The sequence below is a fragment of the Vipera berus genome, assembly GCF_964194415.1.
Source record: "Vipera berus genome assembly, chromosome: 1".
Taxonomy (NCBI): Eukaryota; Metazoa; Chordata; class Lepidosauria; order Squamata; family Viperidae; genus Vipera; species Vipera berus.
In genome coordinates, this window is record NC_138202.1 from 334393390 (window position 1) to 334406764 (window position 13375).

Genomic DNA, 13375 nt, shown 5'->3' on the forward strand with positions numbered 1-13375 from the left:
TGCTTTCAAACTGGTGAAAGATTCCCCTGTATAAGTGTTGTTTTAAAATGTTAAAATATTGCAGTTTTAGAACACGAGACTTGTATCTTAACATACATTCCTCTCCTTTAATTGTTTTTTTTAAAAAAACATTCTTCCTTATTCAGTTTCCCATACTTTACTCCTTATTCAGAGGAAGCAACCCTTGGGAAAGTGTGTAAAAGTCCCACAAACCATTCATTGAATTAAAACCATGTCCTAAACATTAAGGCTACTGAGAAACAGCTGGACAAGAACTTCTCTAAGCTGTGTGCTATAAACAGTCTGGTGGCAATCAAACTTTCCTAGGTTTCAGGGGAAGGGAAACAAATCATTAAATATTTTTATGGGGGACGGAATGCAAATCGATGAGACTCATTTGTCATATCCTTTTTTTTTAAAGGGGAGACTAACAAGCTAGACCAATTTTCAATCATGGTGTAAGATCATTAAAATATAAATTATGACATTTGCTCATGAATTTTCAATAAACTTCCATATTGTTCCAAACACTGCTCCTGGTTCAAATTTGAATAGTGAAGTTTGAAATAGCTCAGGCCCCAAAAGACTAAAATCCAGCCATGTATTTTTTGAAAACATGTGGTTACTTGTCCTGAGCTATCTAAGTAGGATGACAAATTAAATAGTACCAACAAACTGCTGAGAAATCATATTTTGAAATCCCTTTCTACCATTGACACAACTACCTTTCATGTAAAAATGGGCCCAATCTTGGCAATCTTATTCCTTCTGTGACTGCTAAACAAATCACAACCCAAGGATTCTATCCCTCTGCATTAACAGAGGGAGAGAATCAAGATCACATGAAGTATTAATACCACTTTACAATGCCTTGGTAAGGCCACACTTGGAATACTGCATCCAGTTTTGGTCACCATGATGTAAAAAGGATGTTGAGACTCTAGAAAGAGTACAGAGAAGAGCAACAAAGATGATTAGAGGACTGGAGGCTAAAACATATAAGGAACGGTTGCTGGAATTGGGTATGTCTAGTTTAATGAAGAGAAGGAAGAGGGGGAACATGATAGCAGTGTTTCAGTATCTCAGGGGCTGCCACAAAGAAGAGGGAGTCAAGCTATTTTCCAAAGCCCCTGAAGGCACAAGAACCAAAGGATGGAAACTAATCAAGGAGAGAAGCAACCTAGAACTACGGAGAAACTTCCTGACAGTGAGAACAATTAACCAGTGGAACAACCTGTCTCCAGAAGCAGTGAATGCTCCAACATTGGAAGTTTTTAAGAAGAGACTGGACAGCCATTTGTCTGACATGGTATAGGGTTTCCTGCCTGAGCAAGGTGTTGGACTAGGTGACCTCCAAGGTCCCTTCCAACTACTTCTTCTTCTTCTTTTTCATCATCATCATCATCATCATCATCATCATCATCATTATTATTATTATTATTATTATTATTATTATTATTATTATTTACAAATCTTGATGAAATTTTGACAATGTCTCAACTACAAAAAATACCCTTGGACTTTGAAAAAAAAAATCATTTGTGACAAAAATGTCTCCTATACCTTTGGTTCCTTTAAACATATTCACAATTCATGCATAGCAAGTTCAGATCAACAACTCAGACTCATTGTTCTAAAATGCATATACTTAAAACCATAGATTCATTCTTCATTTAACATTAATACACAACGCTTCTTTTTTGCTTCTCTGGTACTGAACGCTCCATAATTTCTGATGAAATGGGTTATTATTTACCAATATTTTTTTTAAAATCTGTGCCAAAAACATTGACTTTGCTTGTCAGAAGGCCGCAAAGGGTGATCACACGACACTGGAACACTGCAACTGTCATAAATATAATTCAGTTGTCAAGCATCTGAATTTTGATCACATGACCATGGGGATACTGCCAGAGTCGTGTGAAAAATGGTCGTTAAGTCACTTTTATGACTGCTGTTGAAACTTTGAATAGTCACTAAATGAACTATTGTAAATCAAGGACAACCTGTATATTTTTAATTTCAACACCTCCTAATATTTTTAAACAATACTTCTCATGTATTATAACATGCCTTTTACCTACAATTTTTCTATAAATTTAAGTAGTCAAGTTATGACTGAAGAAAATTCATGCTATCCTTCCTTTAGAACAGGAATGGTGAACTATGGCCCTTTTATGACTGGGCCATGCTGGCTCAGGAATTCTGGGAGTTGAAGTCCACAGGTCATAAAGGGGCCATAGTTCCCTACCCCTGCTTTATAAATACTGTACACATCCAGACAGATCAAAGTATATCAGACAGAATTTCATTCTTTCCCCCCATGTATTCTGCTTCTATGCTTAGTTGTCTGCACTTACATTTCTGAAAATTGTGTTTGTTGTGCTGTACAGACAAGATCAGATCATGGACAACATCACAGGAACATTTGAGTGCTTTTTGGACATTCTAATTTAAAATATACTATATGTGTTCTTTCTTCTGTGACACAAGTGGGAAAATCCTCACAATACCACTTGAAGTCAGATTTGCTTTCAATTTTACTTGGTATTTTAAATCACTGTTTAGATTTTCAGTCTGCTTTTCATAACATTATTACAGGGCAGCTCACAGTATGTATACAAAACTCAACACAATGAATATAATTTTAACTTAAATATAATTTAACTTGGAACCATTTATGGAGTATAACTCTGCATATGAACTTGCATCATATTTAAGTTCTGCTTTTTTCCTTAAAATATGGATTTATAATTTTACTTCTTGTCTGATTTAGGATAAGGATAAACTCTAATTTAATACTCCTGTCATACATTGTTAATGACCGAATACTAGTTTGATTTCAATAATAACTTTAAAGTGCTAAATTGACATAAGATCATTTTTATATTCACTGTAATCCACTGTTACTTTGAAAATCCTTATTCAGTTTTATACGTTATAAATATCTTTTCTATTTCTTTTTCATTCCCTTGCTTCTCATTTTCTTCCTCTCTTTTCTCTCTTTAACATCCTGTTAAAATATTTAATAAAACAAAATGAATATACTGTAAAACAATAAAAATGAAACAAAAATGCTGGAGTGAGCATTGCAGATTGCATGGCCATTATGTTGTAGGACAGGTCTGTCACACAAACTGGCATCTGCCTGAGGAGAGACCTCTGAAGTCCAAAATAACTTAAAAAACATAGCGATGATATTAAGCACAAATAGATTAAAGAGTAAAAATAGCCACAAGAAAACATAACCCACAGAATCAACTGCATCAACACAATCTGTGGCTTGCAGGACATAATAAAAGGATGGTCTTCTATTGTTGTTGTTAGCTGCGAAGTCGTGTCCGACCCATCGCGACCCTATGGACAACATTCCTCCAAGCCTTCCTGTCTTCTACCATCTTCTGGAGTCCATTTAAGCTCACTCCTCCTGCTTCAGTGACTCCATCCAGCCACCTCATTCTCTGTCGTCCCCTTCTTCTATTGCCCTCGATCTTTCCCAGCATTAGGCTCTTCTCCAGTGAGTCCTTCCTTCTCATTAGGTGGCCAAAGTATTTGAGTTTTAGCTTCAGGATCTGGCCTTCTAAAGAGCAGTCAGGGTTGATCTCCTCTAGGACTGACCGGTTTGATCGCCTTGCAGTCCAAGGGACTCGCAGGAGTCTTCTCCAGCACCATAGTTCAAAGGCCTCAATTCTTTGGCGCTCAGCCTTTCTTATGGTCCAACTTTCACTGCCATACATTGCAACTGGGAAGACCATTATGCCTATAGCACAAACCCTTTTAACCAATGATTCTTTAGCTTCAGCTGATAGTCAACCTGATAGTCAACCTGTGTTTTTCTCCTCAATCCCTGCTTCGTCCTGAGACTCTCTCCCTGAATCCCATTATAGTATGGTCAGTACAGGTGGTCCTTGACTTATGACCACAATTGAGCACACCATTTCTGTCGTTAAGATTTGTTAAGTGAGTTTTGCCCCATTTTACAACTTTTCTTGCCACAGTTTTTAGGTGTAACACAGTTGTTAAGTGAATATGGCTTCCCCATCGACTTTGCTAGTCAGAAAGTCACAAAAGGGGATCACATGACCCTGGGACATTGCAACCGTCATAAATATGAGTCCGTTGCCAAGCATCTGAAGTTTGATCAGGTGACCATGGGGATGCTGCAACTGTGAAAACAGTCATTACTTTAAACGGTCACTAAATGAACTGTTGTAAGTTGAGAATTACCTGTATTAGCTCACTTTTCCCAGTTTGACCTTTTTTCTCTTTGATCAGAAAATTTGCATCTTTGCTAATGGCTATAAAAGAAACAGTCATTTTTACTATCTCATGGCTACAGCTAGTGTTCCATGTACTCTTCTGGATCTCAGCATCAGAATATTTCGAGTCAAAAATCTATCTGCTTCAGGAGAGTTTTAACCATGTAACACAACTTTTTGTCCGACCATTGTGGTTTTATAGAAAATCTGAAAAATATTGTGTTTTGAACATAGGAAGCTCTGAGGAATCTGTTTATGAAGATATATGCTTCTTGAGTAAATGGTGCAGCAAGCTACCACAATTTCCCCTATTATGCTCATATACTTTTCATTATGAATGTTAACATTTTGCAATGAATACCATTTTGCTTACAGTTATCTATCCCAGTGTTTCTCAAAGTGTGTGATCTGGAGATCCCCGAGAACTTTTCAGGAAGTCTGAAAAGTCAAATAAATGCGTATTTAAAAAAATCTCCGATTTCTAACATTATAAATTTGATAGACATAGCCCACATAAACCAAATCTCTTTGGAGTCCTCAATAATATTTTAAAATGAGACCAAAATATTTGAAAAAATATTTGTTGTATCTGTTCCTAATGTTTTGCAGACACATCAAAAGAAAGCAACAATGCTTGGTCATCAAGCATTGCCCATTTATGTTACTCTTCTTATTCAAAAATCATTTAGTTGTATCATTTCTGGATGGCAATAGTTTTTTTTACTGATTTTATGACATTGGTTGCCTTTGTTAATTATGATTATTAATTTGTTTATAATAACAGTGAAATTGATATAAGAAACATTTCTATGCAGCACTGATCTAAGATTGTGTGCAATTTTATCAAGCTAAAAACTTCTTGATAATTCATTTTTTGATCCTCCTTTTTCTTGGTGACATGTTTAAATATCTGTTCAAATAAAACAGGGGTCTTCAAAATTGGCCCTTTTATGACTTGTGGACTTCAACTCCCAGAATTCCTCAGCCAGGCACCCTGGCTGAGGAATTCTGGGAGTTGAAGTCCACAAGTCATAAAAAGGCCAAGTTTGAAGACCCCTGAAATAAAACAAAAAAAATGAAAAGAAAAGAAAGGAAAGGAAAGGAAAGGAAAGGAAAGGAAAGGAAAGGAAAGGAAAGGAAAGGAAAGGAAAGGAAAGGAAAGGAAAGGAAAGGAAAGGAAAGGAAAGGCAAAAGAAAGGAAAAGGAAAGAAAACATCAGAAGAGCATTAGGATAAGCAAAAAAATTAAATACTTCATAACAATAAAAATAAAATAAAGGAGAGAGAGAAGAAAGAAAGAAAGAAAGAAAGAAAGAAAGAAAGAAAGAAAGAAAGAAAGAAAGAAAGAAAGAAAGAAAGAAAGAGATTACCACTGAAAATAAAGGGTGAGATGTCATCACTTTTCTCCACCTCAGATTACTGTCTAACACAGGACTGCAACACATAATGGCACTGCTACTTTTGACGCATTTTATATCCTGATGAGAGATCACTGATAACAACTGATCTTAAGAAACAAAGAATTTTACTCACTCATATCCGCATACTATATAGCAACATGTTCTCTAGCAGTAAGAAAACAAGTCATATGTACATGAGGGGGAAAAACTGAAAATGTCAACTTCCTGTCATATGCAAATGCTAAAATTGGTATGAAGTATACCTATAGCTAATTAATAAACCATACTTTGAACTAAATACGTTTAGCAAAATAAATTTTCAGACTTCAGCTAAAAGTTCAGTTAAAACAAAACAAAAAATTAAAGTTTGTACAACCATTTTTTTAAAAAACCAAACACATAAGCTTTCAGTCTCTTTGGGGCTCAGAGTGGCTTTTCTATTTATAACCTGCACATATTAAAAAAGAAACTGCAACAGTATCTCCCTTCTTATAATAAAGTTTATTTATTTATTGAAATGTATAAGGCTGCCCAATTCACGATTTATTACTCGAGACAGCACAAATAAATAAAAACCAAAAACAGTCAAAATCAAACCAAACCTAATATGAAACCTAAATAATCTACCACAATCACAGATATATGCATAGCCAAATCTTCCTGAAAAATGGCTAAAGCCTGGCCCAGCTAACTCTTCATCACTCTAAGAAAGGGTAATAGAGCAGAATGATAATTTAGTAGAAAATTTTGGCAAAATTACATTATATTATGCATTATAAGGGTAGTTTTTGCTGAAGAATACAATCTCCCTACTTATTAATATGTAATCACCCTACTAGTTTTTGATACAACTATGACCTGGATGACTGAGAATCTTCATAGATGTTCTCCCTACTTATTATACAGTTCTGGACTCAGATACTTTGGCTGTGTCATGCAAGGGAATTCACTAGAGAAAGCAATTATGTTTGGAAGAGTCAGCAGTAAAAGGAAACCGGTCTGTCAAAAAACATGGTGGCTGGACACCATCAAAGTTGACATTGGCCAGAGCACAGAAAAATTCAAAGAACTAGTGCAAGATAGGAAGATGTGGAAAGACCTGGCCCATAGAATCACCAAGAGTCATACATAACTGAATGGATAACATCATCATCACCATCTAGCCCCGATTAGTGAATTCCCCTGCATCTTTACACTATATACCCGTGTTGGGAAAGCCAGCTTCAACTATTTTCTTGCTCTGGATGGATCCTTCAGGACATGTGGTTTTCACTGACAAACTTTGTGTATAACTATCTCTCCCCTTATTCTCCTTATTCTTTTGTGCAACAAAACACAATCCAAATGGAGAAAATTGTCCACACAAAACACAATGCAAAACAAGAATTATTCACCAGCAATACCAACAGAACATGATCCCATGAAGTACTTTGCAATGGGTGCCTTCAGCAACCAGCACTGCCCACACATTCCCTTTTTGTAATTCAGTCCTCAAGGCATGGCTTCTCAATGCCTTCTCCCCCTCCCCCCCAGTCGCCCCATTGCCTTCCTCTGGCCTACTCTCCTGGCCTGTCTTCATTTGTGGGCGTCTCTCATGTCCTCCAGCTGTGCGTCCTCCGAGTCTGACTCAGCCTCCCTACACAGCTGCGTCTCATCCTGAGCAGAAGCGGAAGGGCCAGGCTCCTCACTGGAATGTAAGTCTTGGAGCTCATCAGAGCCTTCCTCCGACTCTGATGGCTCCCCAGGCCCCTCCTCCTCTTCCTCAGATTCCCCGGACTCAGCTGCTGGGATCACAGGTTGGCACGGAATCACAACAATTACTTTTGATGCATAACAAAAAAAGACCAGAGAGTTTGCCTTCATGGTGGCTAGTAAAGGATTATGTAGTGTATCTCTAACCTCAAGAAATATTAGTGGTCTGCAATCATGCTGGGACAACCACGTCCTGCAGATCAGTCTTAATTGATGAAAAAAGATAAAATCTTCCTTGTTGCAAGTTTGACATCTCTGATTATATAGACACATCCATGTTATTTCTTGGCAAAAATGTGGCAGTGAGTTGCCATTGCCTTCTTCCAGGATTTTTTAATTTCCCAGTTTAGTTTGCACTCTGCTTAGCTCTTCTGAAATTAATAAAGGGTAGTTATGTGCCGTTCAAGTTTCAGGAGTGGACAAGAGAAAGATGCCAGAACAAAATCAGCTTTTCAACTACCTGCCTGAATCTAAATCTATTTCTAGATTTCACAAGCATTGTGGAAGCTGTGAATTCCAGAATTTAAATGTTAAATCAGTCCAGCAAAATAAATTATGTATAAAAATTGTTTGTCTTCTCATTTTTAGCCTTAATTTCATCAGCTTTTTCCCTGTTCAATCATGTCCATTTTGCTCAGTAAAAGCTCTATTTTGCTCTAATCAAGCAAGTCACCTCAGCTTCTCCAAGCCAAAAGCTCTTTTCTATATCTGCCATATCTAGCAGGATCTTTATTGCAATGCACTGGAAAGACCAATTTGGTAACAACAACTTCAGGATTATGCACTTCTGAAGGTAAACTAAAGAGGAGAAGAGGGATTTCTGCTTTAGGCAAATTCACATGGACAGATTCCACTGCAAGAGCCATCTATTATAGTATTAAGCTATTCTTATTTTAAAACCAAGATAGCAACTTACCTCCTACTGTTCCAGAGGTGATAGATAATTCATGGAGAAACAAAAAATGAGATTCTTCAGTATCATATAAAGTGTACAAAGCAATCTTAGAATTTCAACAAACGCATGCGCTGATCTTCAATGGGCAGTTGTCAGTAAACTGTCCTCCTCTGGGTGAGAACAGCATCAAGTAAATTCTGGAAGAAGAAGAAAAGAAAGCAAGTTCCCCAATTAGTCCAACACCCTAAAACTCAAACATTAGTTTCATTATTATATCATAAATAAAAACTGCATCTACAACATATCTATATAGCACTAACTAAAATGGTCACAAATGTTCCCAATTCATGCATTATGGGAATACATTTTTAGCCAGTAATAGCCAGTGCCTAATGAACATGATAGTATGGCAAACCACCACACTTTGTCCCTGTTTTGGGTCCCCAACAGCTGCATGTCTCTGCCTCTCTAGCTTTGAAGTTTCACTTCACTGACAGCTGGAAGCACAGGAGCAATCTAGAACACATTCTCAGTCAGCAAATACAAACTCTACTTGTGGTTTGTGCTTAGATTATAGTGACTGCTCCAAATACATATTGACAAAATGTTTTGGAACTGATGCATTTACTGACAAGCTATTGGAGAGGATGTCTGTTATGTTATCACCCCCAACCCAGCTTCAATTTGCATGTATTCATGCTGTCCTTTCAGTAAAGTTCATAAAAAATAATTACTCTGTTTCTCAGTTTTACACTAATGTTGTTACTTTACACGAACCTCGGATATGGGATGAAAGGACATAGGAGGATAGAAAATAAGTGTAACTGTACAGTTCTGATGCTGCATGTAAAAACCCTTTTAATTCTCACTCAGGAAATAAATATTTGCTTTTGCACATTAAAAACTGGAACACAGATTTTACATTTTGAACAATGAGAATATAGGGCTTTCAATCAATATAAGGTGACCTGTTTATCCAACATCCTTATTATTCATTTTATTAATTCTAATGAAGTAAACAAGAAGCAAGTTAAATGAAGATGTATCCTTATAAACTTCAAATGGAGTAGGTTTTTTGTTTATGAATGTTCACATCAATAACACAGTTGATAGTGGTTAAAATATTTTATATGTCTGTTGCATTTATTCAAGAACCTTGACATTTTTGTCAGTATCTTTCCCCTAAATTTGCAAGCCTCTGTTCTCTGAAAATAAACTTGGTATATGCACCAAGGCATCATTTTATATATGTGCCATTGCTGAGATACAAGTAATCAGCTAGGGAACAAAACACTCCGATGAATTAAGACAATTTCATTTAAATTTTAGCCAGACTCACAAAACAGTATTTTGTATGTTTTCATATGAATCATCCAGAATACCATAGAATCTGATAAACACATGTGAAGAATATATAATATGTGGTTGCAAAGCAGAAGAACAGCCCCAAGAACTACTGGGAAGACATACCTTCTGCCTCCAAGTATGAACATCATGTTGGGAAAACAGCAGTGCTAGGATATCACACAAAGCCTGCAAGTTAAGTGTTAAACAGTAAAGTGCAGAACGTTCCTTAGCAACCAGGAAGAACAGCCAATCACATGTATGCATAATCTCTTAGTTAACTCTGGAAGCTTCTGCTACGAAGCTGCTCTGCACTGTTATGTATGCATGCCAATTGCTGTCTTTTACAAAACTAAGAGTCCTAACTCCAGTCCAAGTGCTAGCTGTTGCAAAGCTATACAGCTGAAGGAGGTAACATTCTGTCCCAATTCAGGAGTATTTATGTGTGTTATTGTGATCTACTATAAAATGCCATAAAGACTAAAAACTGTTGTTGGAATTTTCAAAGCCAATACATGAAGCATCACCTGCGAATTTAAGCCTCAGTGCAAGCTTCAGTGACAAAACTTAATGAAACAACTTCCAGAATGTTGTGTTATTCTAAAAATTGACAAGATTAATATCTTGTCAGGTCTATGGACTAGATCTACTTCATTAGATACACACATATATTTATAAATACCAAAATGTATGTATGTGAGACAGATTCTTGCACCCAAATACATTATTATACATCAGTACTCCAAGATGGAAAAGATAGCTGTTAAGAATTGGTTATAGATAGTTTTTGAATTGAGACAACAATTCACTCATTACACTACCCGAAACTGCAACTATGTTTATATTTTTACTTTAGCTTTCCTTTGCTTTACAGACCTGAAGAAATTGTAAATGTGAAGACTGGTCATGAAGCTACTTTTTTATCTCTATTATAACTGTGAGCAGTCACTAAATGGAGCAGTTATTAAACACGAACTACCCGTACTTACCTAACTGTAACTCTTTAGGTCATTTCTGAATTCACACAAATGGGTTCTGCATTTTTGGGGGAAGAGCCATGTCTTCCTTCATAGCACACAGTTCCCACCATCTTCCCTAGTTCTAAAGACTGCATGTAACACAATTAGTGGGTACTCTGAAGTTACTGAATACCCCTTGAAGAAGCACAATTATAGTAAATAATCAGATCATTTTGATTTATGATTCACAAATATGGAAGACTAGCCAGCTACCATACTAGAGGTTTTGAAGGATCAAGAGATCCATCTGCTCCCCATGAGGAAGATAAATTCTATTACACTGTACCAGACAAAAATTGCTGAAATTGAAGCAAGCCTATGTGTGTAATAGTGGAGCAGAGCTTCAGTATCTGATACAAAGCATTAACTTAAATCCTTGGAATTGTTCAAAGTTGATCTAAAATTCAGGAATTAAACCAGCTGATATACAACACCAAAGGACAATGAAGCCACCACAAACTAGAGTTATATTCACGGAATGTGTTGTAGAATTTATCTGCTGTTCTATAATTTATTTTATTAAATTTTTATGCTACTCATCTCCCCTATAAGGTGACTTCTGATACGCTCAGAAAGAATTATTTTAATAATTTTCCTTGTATAATTTCCCATTAAGAAAATGCAGATATTTAGCAAAGAAAAGCTGATTGTTTGCAATCCAAAGAGTGAATATAACTTAAGAATAAGGTTTATAGTATGACATTCAAGTATTTTTCCTAAAGGCTACTCTACCTAAAAATCAGGTGTCAAGTGTGATGCTAGTTATCCTTTTACTTCTCCTTCTGGGCCTCAGATTTGGACGTCTTCCAAATTTATGGATGTATCCTGAGGGTACAAGATTAGGACCACGATCTTGAAGAGAAAGAATCCATATATATGAATCATAGACATTCTAATAAAGAGCTGGAGATTCACCAATTTTTGACTGCCAAAAATCTATAGCAAACCACCCAAAGGATTCATTAGTGTTCATTAAAGTCACATTTAACTTTAATAATTAACTTAAATAATTTCTAAATATTTTGATCTGTGCTTATTGCATTACAAAATTGTTTAAATATCTATGTATTACAAAACATTTTAGAAAATGTTTAAATATTTTATCCTTGCATTATACTATACTGCATATATAATGTTCACTGTTATTAATTGTCACTGTCTTGACAATTTAATTTGAAATATATATTCTTGGATTTTTTTCACCTTCTTTTTCCCCCCACAATGATGTCTTCCCTCCTTGTGTTCTTTACTGTACTATCTTGTATTCAGGAATCTTGAAATTCCAGAAAAGCAAAAGCAAGAAGGAAGTTATCTAATGTCTTTCCCTGGAAGTGATGCTCTGTTTCATTACAAACAGGCTCTACTGTTTAGTTTGTTATTGAATGAATATGCCTGTTTAAAAACAGGTGTTGTTATTCCCTTAAAATATAGCATGTTATTTCACAGGCCACACAGAAATACATTAGTCATTTCATTCAAGGGCTTACATTTGAAGGCTATCAAGCACAACTGCTGATTTATATTAAAGAGGAATACCCCACACACAGGGGTACCAAAAGAGAACCTTTGTTGCTTTCATTTAAACATAACAGAGACAAGCGTCTTCAAACCTCAGCAAAAAGTGAACAAGCCTCACAAGTCTCAGCCACAAAAACCTGGGAGAAAACTGCTGATTGTTTAGTATGTAAAAAAGTTTTTCAGACAATCAGACCTTGAAACCCCATCAACAATTTTATAGCTTTCATGAAAGCAATGTCTGAAATTGTGAGAAAATCAGAATTCCAGAATTAAAAGAATTAAGAAATTTATTAAGGCCACCGGAATCTTACTGAAATTTTATAGGTCTCCACCACTTAATTTTTCAAAGAAATAAGTGGGAAAAAGCAGCTGATCAGGCCCTGTACAAAAGGAGGACAATATGTACTTGTCATGTATCTGTAAAAGTTCTCTCTCAGCCCCACCTTATCCCAATTTCTCTGAGATGAGCAAAATTTTTGTTTTTGCAAAATTCAGTAATTACAACTACGTTTATAACGAAGCTGCACTGGTTCCAACCAAGATGGATACAAGGAGTGATCTCAAAGAATAAACAAGAGATTTATAGTAGGTCAGATTGGTTGGATAAACAGAGGTGTACAAGTTTACAATTTGGCTGCAGATGAAATATTTAATTATTTTTTGTATTATATCTTGTTTACAGAGCTTAATAATCATTTGTGAGGTAAGTGTATCTTTTATTTCTCTTGGTAGAAGCATCAGAGTTACTTCAATAAAGGAAAATTTGAAAAGAGGAAAGATAGGACTTCTGGAGTTGCATATAAACCCTAGTACAGGGGTAGGCAACCTTGGCTCTTTTATGACTCGTGGACTTCAACTCCCAGAATTCCTGAGCCAGCTGGAACAGCCAAGGTTGCCTACCCCTGCCCTAGGACAATAAAAAAATGTAGCATATGTCCAATGTGGAAGTACTCAATGTTATTTAGTGGGGATCATCAAAACCCATCACATTCTGAAATACAAGGATATTAATTACAATGATCACATGTTTATTCACATAGAACTATGTAGTAAACTTTCAAAACTTCAGACAAAATCCTAACTAGGTCTTATTTTTTAGTATTAGTATTTTTAGTACTAGAAAGAACAAAGACTAGAATACCATACATGCATGACCCTCAACAAGAAGAGGATCAATGGCCCGCTTGGT

At 36.0% G+C, this 13375-nt stretch overlaps 1 protein-coding gene across 4 annotated transcripts in view; it reads right to left on the bottom strand.

The window, feature by feature from the left end:
* NCOA1 (nuclear receptor coactivator 1) overlaps nt 1–13375 on the bottom strand; it is a 308570-nt gene that overhangs the window by 205558 nt on the left and 89637 nt on the right. For 3 of the 4 annotated variants that reach the window (XM_081326952.1, XM_081326949.1, XM_081326950.1), the window contains exon 3: nt 8327–8502. The gene's annotated coding sequence lies outside the window, so the exon portion shown is untranslated. Of the gene's footprint in view, nt 1–4632; nt 4698–8326; nt 8503–13375 lie in introns of all 4 variants that reach the window. The other variant, XM_081326951.1, reaches the window with a different exon arrangement.